This window comes from Rutidosis leptorrhynchoides, chromosome 2, assembly GCF_046630445.1.
Source record: "Rutidosis leptorrhynchoides isolate AG116_Rl617_1_P2 chromosome 2, CSIRO_AGI_Rlap_v1, whole genome shotgun sequence".
Lineage (NCBI taxonomy): Eukaryota > Viridiplantae > Streptophyta > Magnoliopsida > Asterales > Asteraceae > Rutidosis > Rutidosis leptorrhynchoides.
The window spans coordinates 244,895,966-244,916,456 of record NC_092334.1 but is presented as its reverse complement, the minus strand read 5'-3'; the positions used below and the strand labels follow the sequence as shown (position 1 = coordinate 244,916,456).

General features: G+C 33.0%; 1 non-coding gene across 1 annotated transcript; it reads right to left on the bottom strand.

The window, feature by feature from the left end:
• Nucleotides 1-1,865: 1,865 nt before the first annotated feature.
• On the bottom strand, nucleotides 1,866-1,972 carry LOC139895228 (small nucleolar RNA R71). Its single transcript, XR_011775689.1, has one exon. It is a non-coding gene; the product is annotated as a small nucleolar RNA R71 (small nucleolar RNA).
• Nucleotides 1,973-20,491: the final 18,519 nt, after the last annotated feature.

The window sequence follows — 20,491 nt, the reverse complement described above, 5'->3', positions numbered from 1 at the left end:
TATTTAAGTTATATATATACATATATATATATATATATATATATATATATATATATATATATATATATATATATATATATATATATATATATATATATATTATATAATCTTAAAATAGAAAAAAAAATAATAAAACATTCGGGCCAGAACACTGTAGCAGCCCAATACAAGGCCTGGAATTCGAAGCCATGCGATCACATGGCTGGATAGCCTAAACCCCATGCAATCGCATGAGGGGTTCTGACACGCCCTAATTGATTCTCGTACAACATTAATTACGGAGTAATAATTATTATAATTTTTATTAAACCCTAATTAGGGTATAATTATTATATTATTTAGTTTTAATTTTATTATTTTGTATTACTTAGTTTTAATTTAGTTTTATTAGTTTTAAAATTAATACTTTTATAAAAAATAATATAAAAATAATATTTTTATAAAAATTGTATTTTTAAAACTTTAAGTTTTATTTATATAAATTGTATATTTTTAGTCATTTTAGCGTAATTTTTGTATTTTTCGCTCGTATTTAGTTTTAAAACATAGTATTTGCCATAGTTATTTTTATTTCTAGATTTTTAGACTTTGCCGTAAAATCCCTTAAGTGCTTTTTTCGTTAGACTAAGATTTAGGTGCCTTAGAATTTTGCGACGTCGTTTTTAATATTTTAGTATTTTTAAGTTATTGCCGTTTTGGGATATAGTTTTTGTTTTAAGCTTTAATATTTTTAGACGCAACTTTTAATTCTTAGTTTTTAGTTCATTTTTAAGTTTCGACGCGCCACTTTCTTATTTTTATTTTTCGACCTTTTATTTTTCGACGTTTTTCGACGCAATCTTTTTCTTTCTTATTTCTCGACGCTCTAGTTTATAGGACATAGAATTTTTTTTTCTATTTCTTCTCTAAAATTTCAAAACAAAAAATTATTTTAAGTGGTTAAATTGATAGACATCCATTTTCTGGTTCGTAGTAATAGTTGGATTTGTACGTGGACCGGGTTATTGGAGCCAAACAGTACTCAATTATATTGAGACCAAACGAATCCTGCCCCTATGCTGCATCTTTTGGCTATTCAAAACGTGGGCAAAATCAGAAAAGTTTATTAATTTGATAACTTATATAATTTTTCTTATTTTTATAACTAATAGGATATTCAGTGAATGCACCGAGCAAAACGTTCACCACCTTTTGTACGTTCACCACCTGTAACTCGATCAAAACATCTAGCAAATATTGTCGCCGTTGATTTTTCTTTAGAATCTTCATCCAGTCAACCAAGTACTTCAATTCAAATTTCTGATAATCCATTTTTTGAACCCGACCTCACAATTGAGAATCCGGAGAATATTCAGGGATAATTCAGAGATCCTAAACCATTAATCTTTCCTCCAGAACCACCAATCATTCAAACGGAGATTGTAGAGGAACCAACCATTAAATCAGAATCCTCTAGTGATTCAGATTCAACAAATTCAATCATGGAAAATCTGGAACCTCTAAGTATCGAAGACCGAATGAGAGCTAAACGCACTGGCCAAGGTCACACAATTACTCAACCTGACATTAATGTGCCAGATTATGAAATCAAAGGACAAATTCTACACATGGTAACTAATCAATGCCAATTTAGTGGTGCGCCGAAGGAAGATCCAAATGAACATCTTCGAACCTTTAATAGGATCTGTATACTATTTAAAATCCGAGAAGTGGAGGATGAACAGATATATCTCATGTTATTTCCCTGGACTTTAAAGGGAGAAGCCAAAGATTGGTTAGAATCGTTACCTGAATGGGCGATTGATACATGGGACGTTTTAGTTGAAAAATTTCTTAAAAAATTCTTTCCGGCATCTAAAGCCGTGAGACTTCAAGGAGAAATTGTTAAGTTCACGCAAAAGCCAAATGAAACTCTATATGAAGCATGGACAAGATTTGGAAAATTATTGAGAGGATGTCCGCAACATGGTTTAGACACCTGTCAAATAGTACAAATATTCTACCAAGGATGCGACATCACTACAAGGAAAGACATAGATATAGCAGCTGGTGGTTCTATTATGAAGAAAACCGCAACTGACGCTTACAAAATTATTGATAACACTGCTTCCCACTCACATGAGTGGTATCAAGAAAAAGATATCGTTAGATCATCTAAAGCAGCTAGAGCCGATTCTAGCCATGACTTAGATTCCATTTCCGCAAAGATAGATGCTGTCGAGAGACGAATGGAAAAGATGACTAAAGATATCCACTCAATACCAATTAGTTGTGAGCAGTGTGGAGGACCACATTTGACAAAAGATTGTCTCAGTATTGAACTAACAATGGAACAAAGAGAGAATGTTTCATACATAAACCAAAGGCCTAGAAATAATTATCAGAATAATTATCAACCGCCAAGACCGATCTACAATCAAAACCAGAATTATAACCGAAATGTTCCATACAACAACCAACAAGGTCCAAGCAATCAACAAGTATCCAACAATACTTACAATCAGCAAAGACCTATTTTTCAAAATAAACTACCACAAAAAGACGATAAAAAGCCAAATTTAGAAGACATGATGACAAAGCTAGTTGAATCTCAAACTCAGTTTTTCACATCTCAGAATCAAACCAATGAACAAAATGCTCAAGCATTTAGAAATCAACAAGCTTCTATTCAAAATCTGGAACAATAAGTAAGTAACCTAGCAAGGTTAATAGGTGAAAGAAAACCGAGAATTCTACCTAGTGATACAAATGCTAACCCCCGGAATGAAACAGCTAAAGCCATTACCACAAGAAGTGGTATTACACTTAAACCACCTGAAATGCCTGTAATTTCTGATGAAGGTATTCCTACTCCACAAGAACCACAGTCTGAGCAAGATAAGGAAACAGAACCGGTAGTTGAAAAGGTTAATGAAGATAACAAAATTAAGGCTAAACCTTATGTTAAACCATACCAACCACCACTTCCTTAGCCGAGTAAAATGAGAAAAGAGAGACTTGAAGCCGAGCAATCCAAATTCTTGGATATGTTTAAACAGATAAATGTCAATCTTTCTTTCATTGATGTGATTTCAGGAATGCCTAGATATGCTAAATTTCTGAAAGATCTAATCACGAATAGAAAGAAAATGGAAGAACTCTCGGCTGTTACTATGAATTCTAATTGTTCTGCGGTGCTTTTGAATAAGATACCAGAAAAATTATCAGATCCAGGAAGTTTCACAATTTCATGTTTTCTGGGTAGTCTTAATTCAATAGAAGCATCGGCAGAATTAGGTGCTAGTATAAATTTAATGCCGTATTCACTATACGCTAAACTAGACCTTGGAGAATTGAAACCAACATGAATAAGTATACAACTAGCCGATCGATCAGTAAAATATCCTAGAGGGATAATGGAAAACATGCTAGTTAAAGTTGGTACTTTAGTATTTCCAGTAGATTTTGTTATTCTGGACATGGAAGAAGATTCTCGAGTTCCTCTCATATTAGGAAGACTATTCTTAAACACGGCTAAAGCAATAATAGACGTGTTCGGTAAGAAATTGACCCTAAGTATAGAGGACGAGAGTGTTAGCTTTTCTGTTGATAGAGCAATGCAACAACCGCAATCTGCAGATGATACATGTTATTATATTCAAACTATAGATTCACATGCAGAATTGTTAGAAGAATTTCCAAAATTACAAGGAACAGGAGAATGTTCTTTGGGAGAAGGAACTGAACCAATTGATGAAACTGAAATGTTAGCTACACTTATGGCTAATGGATATGAACCAACAACAGAAGAAATTCAAATGCTAAAAGAGGAAGACAGATATCAATACAAATCATCGATAGAAGAACCACCGACATTAGAGTTAAAGCCACTTCCAAACCATTTGGAATATGCTTATTTACATGGTGAATCTGAATTACCTGTAATAATATCGTCTTCTCTTACTGAAAATGAAAAATCTCAACTCATTTCTGTGCTAAAAGCTCATAAACCAGCTATTGCATGGAAGATTCATGATATTAAAGGAATAATCCTTCGTATTGCACACATAAAATCCTTATGGAAGAAGGTCATAAAACGTATGTGCAACGCCAGCGAAGACTAAATCCTAATATGCAAGATGTTGTTAAGAAAGAAATTATTAAACTGCTAGATGCAGGTTTAATTTATCCAATCTCTGATAGTCCATGGGTAAGCCCAGTTCAATGCGTACCTAAGAAAGGTGGCATGACTGTCATCACAAATGAGAAAAATGAGCTTATTCCTACTAGGACTGTAACAGGATGGCGTGTTTGTATTGATTATAGAAAATTAAATGATGCCACCAGAAAAGATTACTTTCCCTTACCTTTTATTGATCAAATGTTGGAAAGATTAGCCGAAAATAGTTACTATTATTTTCTTGATGGTTTTTCCAGATATTTTCAAATTCCAATAGCTCCCGAGGACCAAGAGAAAACCACGTTCACGTGCCCTTATGGTACTTTTGCTTACAAACGCATGCCATTTGGACTTTGCAACGCCCCTGCAACCTTTCAAAGGTGCATGATGGCGATTTTTCACGACATGATAGAAGAATGCATGGAAGTTTTCATGGATGACTTTTCAGTCTTCGGTGATACATTTGAAACATGTCTAGTTAATCTTGAACGAATGCTTATTAGATGCAAACAATCAAATCTAGTACTTAATTGGGAGAAATGCCATTTCATGGTTAAAGAAGGCATCGTTCTTGGTCATAAAATTTCAAAGGAAGGAATCGAAGTGGATAGAGCTAAAGTAGATGTAATTGCTAAACTTCCACATCCCACCAATGTTAGAGGAGTTAGGAGTTTTCTAGGGCATGCTGGTTTTTACCGACGTTTCATAAAAGATTTTTCTAAAATTGCCACTCCTATGAATAAACTCCTAGAAAAGGATGCTCCATTTATCTTTTCAGATGAATGCATCAAATCTTTTAATATTCTTAAAGAAAAACTCACTAATGCGCCGATCATGATAACTCCAAATTGGAATCTACCGTTTGAACTAATGTGCGATGCAAGTGATTTTGCAATGGGAGCCGTTTTAGGACAAAGGATTGAAAAACGATTTCAACCTATATATTATGCTAGTAAGACATTACAAGGAGCACAAACGAACTATACAACTACTGAAAAAGAACTCCTTGCTATTGCCTTTGCTTTTGACAAATTTCGTTCATATCTCGTTCTAGCTAAAACGGTGGTCTATACCGATCATTCTGCTCTTAGATACCTATTTTCGAAACAAGATGCCAAACCACTATTAATCCATTGGATCTTACTCTTAAAAGAGTTCGGTATGGAAATCTGAGATAAAAAGGGAGCAGAAAATCTCGCCGCTGATCATCTTTCTCGTCTTGAAAATCCCGAATTAGAAGTTCTGAATGAATCGGCCATACAAGACAACTTTCATGATGAATATCTATTGAAGATAGATTATAATGAAATTCCATGGTTTGCAGACTATGCAAACTGCTTAGTATGTGGATTCCTTGAAAAAGGGTTGTCGTACCAAAAATGAAAGAAATTCTTTAGTGATATAAAACACTATTTCTGGGAAGATCCACATTTGTTTAAAAGTTGTCCCGATGGAATAATACGCTGATGTGTATTCGGAGATGAATCTAGTCAAATCTTAAACCATTGTCACACATGACCAACAGGAGGGCATTATGGGCCTCAGCTCACAGCAAGAAAAGTTTACGATGCTGGTTTCTATTGGCCTACAATTTTCAAAGACGCACACCTTCTTTGCAAATCCTGTGATGCTTGTCAAAGGGCCGGAAAAATAAGTCAACGTGATGAAATGCCATAAAATGTCATTAAAGTATGTGAAGTATTGGAAATTTGGGGTATTGACTTTATGGGTCCATTTCCAAAATCTCATAATAATCTCTACATTCTCGTTGCCATTGATTATGTATCTAAATGGGCAGAAGCACAAGCTCTCCCGACTAACGATGCACGAGTTGTAGTCAACTTTGTAAAACGTCTTTTTGCTAGATTCGGAACACCGAAAGCTTTAATAAGTGATCGGGGTACTCATTTTTGTAATAATCAACTTGAGAAAGTTCTCAAAAGATATGAAGTAACTCATAAAATCTCCATCGCTTATCATCCACAAACAAGTGGACAAGTTGAAAATACCAACCGAGCTTTAAAACGTATTCTAGAGAAAACCGTAGGATCAAATCCGAAGGAATGGTCCATGAAATTGGAGGATGCACTCTGGGCTTTTAGAACAGCCTACAAAACTCCAATTGGAACCACACCTTTTAAACTCATTTACGGAAAAGCATGTCATCTTCCAGTAGAAATTGAACACAAAGCATTTTGGGCTTTGAAGACATGTAATCTTGATTTACATGAAGCTGGACGTCTACGGTTAAGTCAAATAAACGAATTAGAAGAATTAAGACATGAAGCATACAAAAATTCGTTAATCTATAAGGAAAGAACGAAGAAATGGCATGATAAAAGAATCAGAAGTTCAAAAGAATTTAAGGAAGGAGACAGAGTTCTTCTTTTCAATTCACGATTCAAACTATTTCCTGAAAAATTGAAATCAAGATGGTCTGGACCATTTATAGTCAAAAGATTTTTTCCCGTACGGAACAGTAAAATTAATAAATTCAAATGGGATTGAATTTAAAGTTAATGGTCACAGAGTTAAACATTACATACATGGTCCGATAGAAGTTGACAACGAAGTTAATCACAATTTCAACACCACGGCTAACTAAGTGTGGGGAGAATCAAGTCTTTAAAGGATAATATGTATTTCTGTTAGAGTTAGATATTCTGTTTTCGTGTAGTTCTCGAGAATGGAATCCGAATGGTCTTTCCCTAGCAGACCCTAAAGAACAAGTCTTTTCCCCCCATTCTGAATGTTTTTTTTTTTAGGTTTTACGAGATGAAGACTTCCTGATCAAAACGTAATAATGACACCCTTCCAAGTGAATTGGTATCACTAATCAGAGGCAAATTGGACGGAGTAAGAAAAGAATCCAGGAACGAAAACAATAAGTTACATTTTGGTAAAGGAAAATCAAAATCCGCAGCGAAAAGAAGAGTACGACACCTTGAAAGATGTCACAAATGCGGAAAATGGTCACACGAAGGTAAATGTTCAAATAATCAAACATATTCAAATACTGAATTTGTTACTTTATGCAGAGATGGACCGTTCATATGTTTCGAAGAAAAAACGTTGAATGCTCGAGGTCACGCCTATGTAGCTATGGAAAACCAATTAGTCCGACTATCTTATGAATGGGCTAAAACAGGTCACTGAGAATTCTATTTCACAGGTAAGTATGTACAGTTTTTATTTTTATTTTATTGTTCTTAACCTTTTGATAATAAACGCTAAATTGTTCGCTATAAAGTATTAAATTGATACTCAATAAAATTAGGTTTTGCGACCGAAATTATTGATATCATACAAAAATTTATTACATCACTGCGAAATTTACCGTTTATTCTTAAGGTATAAATATCTTTAATCGATCAAACTAAAATATTTCAAAAATTTGTTATGACTTAAACTAGGTTATGGAACCGAAATTACTTTACCGAAAAGAGGGGCGTATATTTTTGATAATATTTGATTGATTAAAGTGGGATAAAAAAACCAAAAAGATTTTTAATTTTATTTTTACTTTATTTTTTAAAATTAATAAATTAATATTAAATTATTATTGTAAACTTTTTAAATCAATATATTTAAATTTGTAAATATTTGAAAAATTAATATTTTTAATATAAGTTTGTATGTATAAAAAAATATATAATATAAATTTGGTGTGAATTTTTAAAATTTTAATAATATGAATTTTTAATTTTATGCATTTTAAATTTAAGTTTGGTGTGAATTTAAAAACAAAATTTACTTTATCACATTAAGTTAAAAATATGATTTCTAAAATTCATCGTGAGTTGAAGACTAGGTCGTTGAACCGAAATTGCTCTACCCAAGGTAGGGACGAGAACTTTTATTATCATTATTTTTAATCTTACTGAATTAAAGTATGCCAAAAACATTAAAAAAACCCAAAAACCTTTGCTTTTAAAACTGCACTTAAAATTTTCAAATTTTAAACTTTTGTCGAGGGATGGACTAGGACATCGTTCCGAAATGCCCTCATCCTAAAAAGAAACAAATTTTTAAAATTTTATTAATATATGTTTTAAAAGTTATAAGTTTTTTATATAAAAAAAATGTACTGTACCCGAACCCCATGCGATCGTATGGGGTTTGGCCTTCCAATCCATGCGATCGCATGGATCTGGAAATCAGGCCAGGATCAAAAGTCCCAGCGACCTGTTCTGTCTCACACTTCACACATACACAAACATACAAAAACACACACACATATCACCCAAAAATCACCATTTTAACACCAAAATCAACCAAATTTCATCCTACAATCAGCTATAATTATGCCTAGGTTCGGATTCTTCAACAAAAAGGTAAAAATTACACCCCTAAACTCATAAATTTTCTAGTTTTTGTGATAATTACCAATATTTTACCTAATTTGATTTTGTTAATTTCTAGTGTAATTATTGTTAAATTGTTAGTATTTTATGCATGTATAACCTAGATTGATGCTATTTAACATGATTTGAAACCAAAAACTTCAAAAAAATTTTAAGAATCTAGGGTTTGTGTTCTTGAGCAATTTGGGGCTTTTTGATATAAACAGGTTATGGCCGATTTTTGTCATGAATTATTACTAAATTAAGTAGTGTAACATGTTTAGGTAGTTAAATGATCCAAACTTCGATCCTAAACATGATTTTTGAGAATTAAAGTGGACTTTTTAGGTACAAAATTCATGAACTTGATTAATTTGATATAATTGCCATTTGAGACTTGTTTAATTGTTAGTAATGACTATTTTGAAATGTTATTTGAGTTAAATGCTTATGAACTTTGTATACATTTTCATATAGGCTTATTTGAAAAAGTGTAGAATTAATAAAATTGTGAAAATGTGTATAAGTTTAATTTTGATTTAACATGTTATTGTAATTGTTTCAAGTTGTTATTTTGCTAACACTAATGCATATTTGGATGCACAAATTTTGTGTTTAATGTGTTTTGCAGAAAACCGATACTGCTGGTGCTTCATCATCATCTAGACAACCACAACAAGAACCTGAACCAGAATATGAGCCGAAATACGAGCCAAAACCCGAACAAGAACCACAACAGGAACAACAACATCAACCTGATCAACATGTACCTTATTATGATCCGCTACAATTTGTTGATGCCTTCACAGTATTTCCGATACATCCGCCAGTAGAATACCCAACGATTCCTGAACATACATTGCATCCTAATCTGAGATTCGATAGAAGCTGGGGAGATTACCCGGCATATCAAAGTAATAAATTCAAATTAGTAATGAAAGATGTAGAGGTGCCTAGGGTAATTGATTGGAATCCTTTGGAAACGGTACATCTAGCTGACCGTGTTAGACTGCTACTGATTCAAAGGTATGGCAGTTCTTTTTTACCGATTGGGAACGTCTATTTACCATTCGTAGGCCTGTATATAAGGAATGGTGTGTCGAGCTTATGAGTACTATATCATTAAATGCAGATGTAGATAGGTTATATGATAGAAGTTTTCTTAGATTTATACTTGGCCGTAGGATGTACAGGTTGTCCATGCTGGACATGGCCAGGGCTTTGCAGATATATACGCCCGCTGAATTACTGCTACCCAATTGAATTAATTTGATTTATCGTGGTGAAAGGGTAGATAGGAATTTTGATGCGAACGCCGTCTGGAGGCGTATGTCAGATTATAATGTTTTCGGGCAGGCAGGAACACATACCTACTTACATATTAACAGAGCCGAGCTTCGTATAATTCATAGATTTTTGGTTAACTCGATTACACAGACAGGTTACAACAAGGAAAAATTGACTTTACATGATTTATTTTACCTAAAGTGTATTCGAGACCCAAGAGGCTTTGTTAATATCCCTTACTGTGTTGGTTTTTATTTGTCTAAGATGGTGGAAGGAATGCAGGAAGGGGGGATAATTGGAGGAGGTATTTTTGTTACTCTCATTGGAGAGTATTTAGGTGTAGATAGGGATCAAGGGGGTCCACTTTTGGTATGTAGATAACAGGTTGAGCCTTTAGGATTGAGGATTTATGCGGGTGCTAAGGTATTAAAGAGTAGACGCAATCAGGCAGTACCCTATGAAGGTAGTCATCCTCAGGTAGAGAGAGGTTCAGACGAGGAAATGGAGGAAGCAGATGACATTAGGAATGTCATTAGGGAGGCTATGACTGACGTCTACCAGCGTGTAGATGAGGTAGATATGACAAACACGGAGAGATTTCGTCAGATGGAGCAGTGGCAAGCCCGGAATGATTACGAGCATTTCAGGCAACGACAGCATGATAGATGGGACTATCATCACCTCAGGATCACTATGTTCTGACCCGACCCGCTTACTATCCTCCACACCAGCCCGAGATGAGACCACCATATACTCTCTACGACCCTAACCAGGCCTACCAGTACACCTATCACCAATCATGGAACCCGGACGACGACATGAACTGGAACCCCTATCCAGATTGATATAATTCCGTTGGTGATTTCAATGATTTTTATCTTTTTATTATTTTTATTTATTTATGTTTAAACATATGATATTGTGATACATTAATGTATTGTTTAATATTTTTATTATTTGGACTAATATTTCATATTTGATTTAAAAGTGGGATTTTAAGTCCCATTTCAAATTACCATGCATGTTTATATTTGTATTGTATGTATTTTATTTCATGTACACAACAGGGTAAAACATCGCATTTTCAAAGACTGGCATTAAGTTCAGCAAAAGCTAGTACTTTTGACGATAAAACGAAAAACAAATGAGATATAACAACAAGACGGAATGAACAAATGATGTGCACCATTTATCATTCAACAAACAAACACCAATATGTTTGGAAACTTTGGTAAAATTTAATCATTTTTCTACGCTAATAACCCTCAATAATTTAAATTGTTACTGATTTCTTGCAAATGAGGGCATTGCAAGATCTTAAAGTGTGGGAAGGGGTTAAATTCTTTCGGATTTTTAAAATTTTTTGATTTAAACACTTGGCTACCATTAAAAATACTAGTAACGCAGTAGTTGTATTAGAATCTAGTACTCTCTGATAATAAAGAACAGCCCTAGTCTTATATACTGACTACCAATTCTAGTAAAAATTTTCAAAATTTTCAATTAAATAAATTCAAAATCATATTTATACATATTTATGAATGATAAAACTAGGTGTTAACACAGAAATTATTGTTACCTCGGAAAGGACATAAATTGAGAAACAAACCAAAATGTTAGAATTCATTTAAAATGGAATAGAGGACAATAAAAAGGAAAATAAAAGCCAAGTGTGAGAAAAATTTACCAAGTTATTTAAAAACATATATCACATATTTTTGTACAAATAATTGAAGATACTTTTGTTTTGGACAAAATTAACCGTTTACCCGGTAAATTGTAAGATATTTGAAAGAAAGATGGATCTACACGATGAATCAATTCCATCATTAAAAGAAAGTAAAGTCTTCCGAAAAAGACACGCGCTTCTTGATTTAGGTCAGGAAGTTGTCGTCCAGACCAGCTGTAGGTTGACGAAAAATCTAGAAAATCATCACTAAAATCAGCAGGAAATCCACGGACCTCAGCATCAAACAGAGTCGCCAAGTGGTTAGACTTATCCTAACCATTGAGGGTCTGTCTCGTAAAATGGGGAGGACGCCGTGCAAATTAGCTTGATAAGACTAATGAATCAGACCCCCAGAAAAGGATAATCTCCTTAAAAGATTAAAAATCAGCTTTTAAGCCTGATATTACTCAATCCTAGAGATTGACCTTAAAAATTGAGAATTACAAACTCATGGAATTCGATGATATCTAAATTCGAGCTTGAACGAGAAAATATTTTGATCAAAATTACAAACCTATTTGTTTTCTGAAAAACCCATTTTTAATGCGTTCATTACCATTGAACTAAAATCATAGGAATTCACCTGGAATTCATTAGGTCACCTGAACCAAATTGGGTGTCAACCGTAAGAACGGTGGTTGCATAGCATGGTCGAAGACATGACCTTGTGCCAGATAGAAAAACTATAGGGTGAGCTTTACTATTGCTCCTACCAAGGATAGTAATTGCATCCGACACGTTATAGACCATAATTAAAAGCATGTCAGGGGACATTGCCTTAACAGTTGCTTGTTCAACGCTTTCCTTTACAACCGGACGGTAGTTTACCGAAAGTTAATATACGGAGCAAGTATACTGGACTTGTTGCTTTCCCAATTCAAGGTTAGCAAGTGGGTGACATAAAACCGCAAGTTTTGAGCTAAAATTTTCAAATCTGAAACCCACCAAACCTACAAAAACAATTTGCAAAATCGGTGAAGGGTTATTCCGGAAAACTTATCTAGGGTAAAAAACTAGATTTAATTTTCAAAAGATTAAATGTTTTCATAAACATCCAATTTCCTTAAAGATCTAAATTTTATAGTCATGTGGAACTGTAAACCACATCGTTACTACTATTGTTTATACCGCCGTATAGAATTCACTGATGTACAAAGTGTGAAGAATAAAGAAGTGATTCTAGTATTTTTTTTTTCAAGACTATATTGCTTGAGGACAAGCAACGCTCAAGTGTGAGAATATTTGATAATGCTAAAAACGAACATATATTTAATAGCATTATCCCTCAAGAAAGACAAGCTTTTAGTTGTGATGTTATGCGAGGTGCATATAAAATAGCTTTATTTTTACAACGAAAAACTATAAAATACGATACAATTTTACACAAGATATTTATTTATTTATAGAATGGATATACTTAAACCTTGCTACAACAATTATAGGCAGTGTACCTAATCGTACAGTAGTGTAGTTTTTAGTAAGTTCGGTTCGTTCCACAGGGAAAATCTTTTAAACAAAGCTTAACGCTATATTAGTTTTAATTTATAAAAATACAAAAATATATAAGTAATATTATTATTATAAAGGGGGGTTTTTACCGTTTAATGACCGGTTTGTCGATTTTTAAAACTTTAGTCGCAGTTAAAACCTAATGTAAAATATTAAATAAATAAAAGACTTAATTTAAAGCGTAAAGTAAATAACGATAATGAAATTCCCATAAATAAAAGTGCGATAAAATAAAATTGCAATAATTAAAAAGTACGATAATTAAAAGTGCAATTAAATACAATAACAATAAATAAAATTGCGATAATTAAAAGTGCAATTAAATATAAAATAAAGGAAATTAAATATGAAATAAAAGAATTATGCTTATTTAAACTTCCGTAATCATGATTTTTGATGTGTTGATTTTAGTTTTATGCCCATGGGTTAATTGTCCTTTGTCCTGAATTATTTAATATGTCCGTCTGGTTTTTGTCCATAACAGTCCATCAGTCATAAATATAAAGTGCGAGTACCCTCGTCAAATTATCCTTATACCCGAAGTCAAATATTTCAATTAATTGGGGACTTAAACTGTAACAAGGTTTTAATACTTTGTTTAATAATTACACCAGGTTATCGACTGCGTGTAACCCAAGGTTTTAATACTTTGTTATCAATTATGCCAAGTGTCCTTGTACATAATTTCACCCCTGTTTTAATAATTCCATAGACTATTAATCCATTCCCGTGTCTGGTTAAATGAACGATTATTCGTACATATAAATATCCCGCCCATCGTGTCCGATCCAGTGTATATGGTTATTTATAGGTATGTCCAATTGTATATCTTTATATTAAAATTAACAAACTATCATTTAGTTAAACAAATATAAAGCCCATTAATAGCCCATAGTCTAATTTTCACAAGTGTTCTTTTGTCCAAACCCCAATTATGGTACAAAGCCCAATTACCCAATTTTAATATTTAGCCCAACATCATGATTACTTCGTTTTAAATAAGCATAATAATAACTTAGCTACGAGACATTAATGTAAAAAGGTTGAACATAACTTACAATGATTAAAAATAGCATAGCGTTACCCGGACAGAATTTCGACTTACACCCTTACAACATTCGCTAACATACCCTTATTATTAGGATTTAAAATTAAAATTAAAATTAAAATATATATATATATATATATATATATATATATATATATATATATATATACGTTTTTGAGAGATAGATAGAATTAGGATATATAAAACGTTCAGAATGCGCGAGCTTTTATAGGTATTTTTGTCCAGGACAGCTCCGCGAGTTGCGGCATTTTTGCATTACAAACTCCGCGAGTCACGGAGTTCGTAAATCCAGCTCACACAAGTTTGGATCCTAGTCTGCCGACGGTTTTAATATATAAATATAATATATATATAATTTATATAATTAATTATATATTATATTATATTTATATACATAGTTAACTTGTAATTTTTAGTCCGTTGCGTTGAGCGTTGAGAGTTGACTCTGGTCCTGGTTCCGGATTTTCGAACGTCCTTGCGTACAATTTAATATCTTGTACTTTGCGTTTTGAATCTTGTACTCTTGTAATTCTGAGACGTTTCTTATCAATAATTGGAACCTCTTTGATTGTATTTTGTACTTTTGAGCTTTTTGATCGTTTGCGTCTTCAATTCGTCGAATCTATCTTTTGTCTTCACCTTTTAATATTTAAACGAATATCACTTGTAAATAGAACAATTGGAACTAAAAGATTGTCTTTCTTGAGGAATAATGCTATGAAATATATGTTCGTTTTTAGCATTATCAAATATTCCCACACTTGAGCATTGCTTGTCCTCAAGCAATATAGTCTTGAAATATACTAGAATCACTTCTTTATTCTTCACACTTTGTACATCAGTGATTTCTATACGGCGGTATAAACAATGGTAGTAACGATGTGGTTTACAGTCCCACATGACTATAAAAATTTAGATCCATTAAGGAAATTGGATCTTTATGAAAACATTAGATCTTTTGAAAATTAAATCTAGTTTTTACCCTAGATAAGTTTTCCGGAATAACCCTTCACCGGTGTTTGCAAATTATTTTTGTGGGTTTGGTGGGTTTTAGATTTGAAAATTTTAGCTCAAAACTTGCGGTTTTATGTCACCCACTTGCTAACCTTGTATTGGGAAAGCAACACATCCAATATACTTGTTCCGTATATTACCTTTCGATAAACTACCGTCCGGTTGTAAAGGGAAGCGTTGAACAAGCAACTGTTAAGGCAATGTCCCCTGACATGCTTTTAATTATGGTCTATAACGTGTCGGATGCAATTACTATCCTTGGTAGGAGCAATAGTAAAGCTCACCCTTATAATTTGTCAGTTTGACACAAGGTCCTGTCTTTGACCATGCTATGCAACCACCGTTCTTATGGTTGACACCCGATTTGGTTCAGGTGACCTAATGAATTCCAGGTGAATTCCTAGGATTTTACGTTCAATGGGAATGAACGCATTGAAAATGGGTTTTCAGAAAACAAATCGGTTTGTAATTTTGATCAAAATATTTTCTCGTTCAAGCTCGAGTTTAGATATCATCGAATTCCATGAGTTTGTAATTCTCAATCTTTAAGGTCAATCTCTAGGATTGAGTAATATCAGTCTTAAAAGCTGATTTTTGATCTTTAAGGAGATTATCCTTTCTGGGGATCTGATTCATTAGTCTTATCAAGCTAATTTGCACGGTGCCCCCCATTGTACGAGATAAATCCTTCTCATGGTTAGGATAAATCTGACCACTTGGCGACCCTGTTTGATGCTGAGGTCCGTGGATTTTCTGCTGATTTTAGAGATGACTTTTCTAGGTTTTTCGTCAACCTACAGCTGGTCTGGACGACAACTTCATGACCTAAATCAAGAAGCGCGTGTCTTTTTCGGAAGACTTTACTTCCTTTTAATGATGGAATTGATTCATCATGTAGATCCATCTCTTCTTTTCTTTTATCGGGTAAAACAGTTAATTATCGTCCAAAACAAAAGTATTTTCAATTATTTGTACAAAAATATGTGATATATATTTTGAATAACTTGGTAAAAATTTCCCACATTTGGCTTTTATTTTCCTTTCTTTGCCTTTTTATTTTCCTCTATTCCATTCTTAAATGAATTCTAACATTTTTGGGTTGTTTCTCAATTTATGTCCTTTTCGAGGTAACAATAATTTCGGTGTTAACACCTAATTTTATCGTTCATAAATATGTATAAACATGATTTTGAGTTCATTTAATTGAAAATTTTGAAAATTTTTACTAGAAGTGGGTAGTCAGTATATAAGAGTAGGGCTATTCTTTGTTATCAGAGAGCACTAGATTCTAATACAACTACTGTGTTAATAGTATTTTTAATGGTAACCAAGTGTTTAAGTTAAAAAATTTTAAAAATCCGAAAGAATTTAACCCCTTCCAACACTTAAGATCTTGCAATGCCCTCATTTGCAAGAAATCAGTAACAATTTAAATTATTGAGGGTGATTAGCGTAGAAAAATGATTAAATTTTACCAAAGTTTTCAAACATATTGGATTTTTTTTCTTTTTTTTTTATCTTTAACTTATAAAACAAATAATTAATTAATTTTAAAATTTTGTTTCTTTTGTTATTTAGAACAAGGTCGTTTCGGATCGATGTCCTAGTCCGTCCCTCGACAAAATTTTAAAATTTGTCTTTTTGTAGCGATTGTTTTAAAAGCTAAGATTTTTGGGTTTTTTTTTTTTTTTTTTGGCATACTTTGAGTCAATAAGATTAAAAATAATGATAATAAAAATTCTCGTCCCGCCCTCGGGTAAAGCAATTTCAGTTCAACGACCTAGTCTTCAACTTACGACGAATTTTAAAAATCATATTTTTAACTTAGCAAAATAAAGTAAATTTTTTTGTTTTTAAATTCACACCAAACTTAAATTTAAAATGCATAAAATTAAAAATTCATATTTTTTTAAAAAAATTAAAAATTCACACCAAACTTATATTATATTTTTGTTTTTATACATACAAACTTATATTAATTTTTCAAATATTTACAATTTTAAATAAGTTTACAATATTAAATTAATATTTATATATTAATTTTAAAAAAAACGTGGTAAAAATAAAATTAAAAATCTTTTTGGTCTTTTTTCCCACTTTAATCAATCAAATATTATCAAAAATATACGCCCCTCTTTTCGGTAAAGTAATTTCGGTTCCATGACCTAATTTTAACTCATGACGAATTTTTGAAATATTTTGGGTTAAATGATTAAAGATATTTATACCTTAAGAATAAACGGTAAATTTCGCAGTGATGTAATAAATTTTTGTATGATATCAATAATTTCGGTCGCAAGACCTAATTTCATCGAATACTAATTTAATACTTTATAGCGAACAAATTAGCGTTTATTATCAAAAGGTTAAAAATAAAAATAAAAATAAAAACTGTACAAACTTACCTGTGAATTAGTATTCTTAGTGATATGCTCTAGCCCACTCATAAGATAGTCGGACTAATTGATTTTCCATGGCTACATAGGCGTAACCTCGAGCATTCAATGTTTTTTCTTCTAAACATATGAAAGGTCCATCTCTGCATAAAGTAACAAATTCGGTGTTTGAATAGGTTTGATTATTTGAACATTTACCTTCGTGTGACCATTTTCCGCATTTGTGACATCTTTCAAGGTGCCGTGCTCTTCTTTTCGCTGCGGATTTTGATTTTCCTTTACCAAATTGTAACTTATTATCTTCGCATCTGGATTCTTTTCTTACTCCGTCCAATTTTTCTCTGATTACCGATACCAGTTCACTCGGAAGTGTGTCATTATTACGTTTAGTGATCAAAGCATGTAGCATTAGACCATGGTTTAGTTCACAGGAAGTCTTCATTTCATAAAAACCTAAAAAAAATAAAAATTCAGAATGGGGGGAGAAGACTAGTTCTTTAGGGTCTGCTAGGAAAAGACCATTCGGGTTCTATTTTCGAGAAATACAAGAAAACAGAAAATCTAACTCTAACAGAAATACATATTATCCTCTAAAGACTTGATTCTCCCCACACTTAGTTAGCTATGGTATTGAAATTGTGATTAACTTCGTTGTCAACTTCCATTGGACTATCTATGTAACCTTAAATTCAATTCCATTTAAATTTATCAATTCTACTGTTCCGTATGGGAAAACTCTTTTGACTATGAATGGTCCAGACCATCTTGATTTCAATTTTCCAGGAAATAGCTTGAATCGTGAATTGAAAAGAAGAACTCTGTCTCCTTCTTTAAATTCTTTTGAAATTCTGATTCTTTTATCATGCCATTTCTTTGTTCTTTCTTTATAGATTAACGAATTTTCATATGCTTCATGTCTTAATTCTTCTAATTCGTTTAGTTGACTTAATCGTAGACATCCAGCTTCTTGTAAATCAAGATTACATGTCTTCAAAGCCCAAAATGCTTTGTGTTCAATTTCTACTGGAAGATGACATGCTTTTCCATAAACGAGTCTAAAAGGTGTGGTTCCAATTGGAGTTTTGTAGGCTGTTCTAAAAGCCCAGAGTGCATCCTCCAATTTAATGGACCATTCCTTCGGATTTGTTCCTACGGTTTTCTCTAGAATACGTTTTAAAGCTCGGTTGGTATTTTCAACTTGTCCACTTGTTTGTGGATGATATGCGGTGGAGATTTTATGAGTTACTCCATATCTTTTAAGAACTTTCTCAAGTTGATTATTACAGAAATGAGTACCCCGATCACTTATTAAAGCTTTCGGTGTTCCAAACCTTGCAAAAAGACGTTTTAAAAAGTTGACTACAACTCATGCATCGTTAGTTGGGATAGCTTGTGCTTCCGCCCATTTAGATACATAATCAATGGCAACGAGAATATAGAGATTATTATGAGATTTTGGAAATGGACCCATAAAGTCAATACCCCAAATGTCAAATACTTCACATACTTGAATGACATTTTGTGGCATTTCATCACGTTGACTTATTTTTCCGGCCCTTTGACATGCATCACAGGATTTGCAAAGAAGGTTTGCGTCTTTGTAAATTGCAGGCCAATAGAATCCAGCATCACAAACTTTTCTTGCTGTTAGTTGAGGCCCATAATGCCCTCCTGTTGGTCCTGTGTGACAATGGTTTAAGATTTTACTAGCTTCATCTCCGAATACACATCGGCGTATTATTCCATCGGGACAACTTTTAAACAAATGTGGATCTTCCCTGAAATAGTGTTTTATATCACTAAAGAATTTCTTTCGTTTTTAGTACGACAATCCTTTTTCAAGGAATCCACAAACTAAGTAGTTTGCATAGTCTGCAAACCATGGAATTTCATTATAATCTATCTTCAATAGATATTCATCAGAAAAGTTGTCTTGTATGGCCGATTCATTTAGAACTTCTAATTCGGGATTTTCAAGACGAGAAAGATGATCAGCTGCGAGATTTTCTGCTCCTCTTTTATCCCGGATTTCAATATCGAACTCTTGTAAGAGTAAGATCCAACGGATTAATCTTGGTTTGGCATCTTGTTTCGAAAATAGGTATCTAAGAGCAGAATGGTCGGTATAGACCACCGTTTTAGCTAGAACGAGATATGATCGAAATTTGTCAAAAGCAAAGACAATAGCAAGGAGTTCTTTTTCAGTAGTTTTGTAATTTGTTTCTGCTCCTTGTAACGTCTTACTAGCATAATATATAGGTTGAAATCGTTTTTCAATCCTTTGACCTAAAACGGCTCCAATTGCAAAATCACTTGCATCACACATTAGTTCAAACGGTAGATTCCAATTTGGTGTTATCATGATCGGCGCATTAGTGAGTTCCTCTTTAAGAATATTAAAAGATTTGATACATTCATCTGAAAAGATGAATGGAGCATCCTTTTCTAGGAGTTTATTCATAGGAGTGGCAATTTTAGAAAAATCTTTTATGAAACGTCGGTAAAAACCGGTATGCCCTAGAAAACTCCTAACTCCTCTAACATTGGTGGGATGTAGAAGTTTAGAAATTACATCTACTTTAGCTCTATCCACTTCAATTCCTTCCTTTGAAATTTTATGTCCAAGAATGATGCCTTCTTTAACCATGAAATGACATTTCTCCCAATTAAGAACTAGATTTGATTGTTCGCATCTAATAAGCATTCGTTCAAGATTAACTAGACATGATTCAAATTTATCACCGAAGACTGAAAAGTCATCCATGAAAACTTCCATGCATTCTTCTATCAAGTCGTGAAAAATTGCCATCATGCACATTTGAAAGGTTGCAGGGGCGTTGTAAAGTCTAAATGGCATACGTTTGTAAGCAAAAGTACCATAAGGGCACGTGAATGTGGTTTTCTCTTGGTCTTCGGGTGCTATTGGAATTTGAAAATATCCGGAAAAACCATCCAGAAAACAATAGTAACTGTTTCCGGCTAATC